Consider the following 3,102-nt stretch of genomic DNA (forward strand, 5'->3'; position numbering starts at 1 on the left):
GCATCTATTCCTGTCCCCTAAAATATGTTCTTTTTTCCAGACCCTCCGTCAAAACTGAAATGTTACATAGAAACATGTAAGATCTATTTTTTGCACAAATGAAGAATGAAATCACTCTGAACCTCTGAAATAATGCCAGAATTGTGTTTTGTCCCTCACATTTCAGATTCTGCACCTGAATTGGGCATAATTCCCATTGAAATGAATGGGAGCTTTGCCTTTGTGTATAATCAAGAAAGATTGCACAATTTGGCTGCTCAGTCATAACCATGTGTTTTGTCCTTCAGGGAGGCATTTGCATATAATAAAGCTTTTAAATTAAATCTGTAGAACATTAATGTTGCCCCTATGTTAACTGTACACTTAGTAGAAATGATAGGCAATTTCTGCTGAGGTCTTTATATTAAACTGTGCTGCCACAATTTAAATACAAAAATAATTAGTATAAAGAGGTATTAATGGTTACAGATTATCAGATAATAATGTTGCCACTAATATGTATTGCTAATGTATGAGTTTTTTGTGAAAAATGAATTGAATTTGATTAACTCAAAGAATTGCAAAACAATTTTGTAACATGGTAGCTTTATTGTTTTGTTCTTGGTTTTTTTCCCCCCTTTCAGTCGTGACATGAAAAGAAAATGACATCAACCACACATGTTATTGTCATATTTTAGTTCATCAATAAGGAAATTCAAAAAGCATAGAATGCTAATTAAAACTGTGGGAAGCAATAAGTGGGAGGAAAGCAACTATCTCTAATGATGCTAACCTTACATTTTGTGTTAATGTTTTCATTTAAAAACCTGTTTTCTGGGGTCTATTCAGCCGTATACATTTATGCTGGGATAAAAATGAATCAGGTATCAGCCTAAATACATCTTTTTAGCAACTTTGATGTATTTCTTAAATTGAGCCCTAACAAAAAAATAAGGAGCCTGAGATCAGTATGAAGTTACAAACTATGTAGCAGCTGAGAATCCTAGAAATCAACTTTTAGTTGAGAACAGAAAATATTCCAGAATGCTAAACCCATGTAAACTGAAATACAGAATGAACTATTGTACCTATTTTGAAAAGCAAGTTAATTATACTTTCAGAATGAGTAAGGTGGGAGAAGTGATCTGGTAGAGGGAAAAACACGTTGTGGGTTGAACTTCATTGTAGCTGGATTTGGATAGCTTCAGAATAGTATAGTCATAGCTAGTTAGGATGAACTGTGTAATGTGCCCTGGAAGTCTTTTCCTGATACTCATGTGGGTTGGCTGTGTTTCTTTAATTGCTGCCTTTGGGTGGCTAGGGAACTTGACTGTTGGTGTCACATATTGAGGGCAGGGTGCAGGCATCTCCCCAAAATGAGGTTTTTGGCCCTTCAATCCAGCTAGTTATGGTCAAGAGATTCTTTTGGGTTTGCTTGGTTTTTTTCTTGGCTTAATTTTTCCTAAGATGCTCGAACTTTAGTTTAGTGTTTTCAAGGAGTAAGAGGAAGGGAACAGTTTCCATACTTTCATCTTTTGAACACTTTTTCATTGTGTTCTCTCTTTCAGTAGGACCCTGAGAAGGAGCAAGGCAGAAGGTATCTGAGGAATAGTAAGTCTTCCATATGCATCTTGTCTCTAGCAGTCTCTCCCTCATCCTTCTCTATGTAGAACAAGTCGTCTGCTCCTCCTTTTCCATTTTTTAATAAAAGCTAGAAAATGAATGTTTATTGATAAACATTTCCATTTATGTTAAAACTAGCTAAAAAAAAATAACCAAAATGAAATGTAATCATTGACATAGTTTTGGAAACTAAAATTTTGGGGAAAGCTTCTTTCTTTCTTTTGTTCTTTCTTTAGTTTTTTTCTGCCCACCCCTTTCCCCCCCTGCCCCTGGAAAAAATAGATCACCTTTCACTGGGGATTTTATTTATATATATATTGGTTAAACAAAAAATGTGTGTATATATTTATATATTTATATATATTAAAAATAACCCAAATGTATTCATCGACATGTATAATGTTTAATATTAATTATATATACATATATGTTTAATTCATTTTATTATATATATAATTAATATGAAACATGTCATATACATATTTCCCCCCACCAAAAAAATAGCTGCTTTCAACTTGTTTATTTCCTAATAGAGTTCTGTGGAAGGAAGAGCTTATATCAGTGCTAGTTCCACATATACCTCTAAGAATATATTTTTTCAACTCCTAAAAAGTCTTTGCAATGCTATCAAGTTTTTAAAAAGGCATTGCTAAACTGTGGTGCAAATAGTATTGAATAAAAGTAAAATGCTATTCGGAAAACTCTTGCATTTAACTACAGAGACTTCCTGAATCCATTCACTATCAACCGGATGTGATCTGCTTTGTTGTATAATGACTTCTTTGTTTAAACAGAAAATGCAGTAAAAGCATAATTATATAGTCTAGCATCAATTACACTTTTTAACCAAAAAAGAAACTTTAATAGGAGCCAAGGATAAGAAGAAATTTTCCTAAAATGACAGTTTCTAAAATGGCTTTTATAGCTTTTTCCTACTGCTGCATATTTGCACAATAAGTTTTTCTTAGCCATCAATATATGGAATCTTTTTGGACTTTAAAATACTGGAACAATGGTAGTTGATTAGCAAAGTTTTCAGGATAAATTCACCCAATTTGCATTATGTCCACCAGTATTTTTACTTGCATATTTTTCAGTTTGCTATAATGGCCCATTTTCAATGACAGACAAAAATACTAAATCGCTGAGTTGTTTAGTTAACAAAAAACATAAGCATAAAGCCTCATATCTAGTATACCTTATCACAACAGACCATATTAGTTTTCATGAATTCATTCCAGATTTATATATATAATTTATTATTGTGACAGAAATAATTGGTTTTGTATTTTTGAAATTGTATAAAAAGGGAAATAGAAAACTAAACAATGTTCAAGTGATAAGATAGACATACAGGTAAGGCATTTCATAATTAAGGCTGATGGCTGTTCTCAAAAATTATTCAGATGTTCCTAATACACTATTATCCCAAACTACATACAGCATATGCTGCAAATATGCTTCAACACAGACAAGTGCAAGGTGATGCACCTGGGGAGG

This window comes from Gavialis gangeticus, unplaced genomic scaffold, assembly GCF_001723915.1.
Source record: "Gavialis gangeticus isolate Ggan-Ray unplaced genomic scaffold, GavGan_comp1, whole genome shotgun sequence".
NCBI lineage: Eukaryota > Metazoa > Chordata > Crocodylia > Gavialidae > Gavialis > Gavialis gangeticus.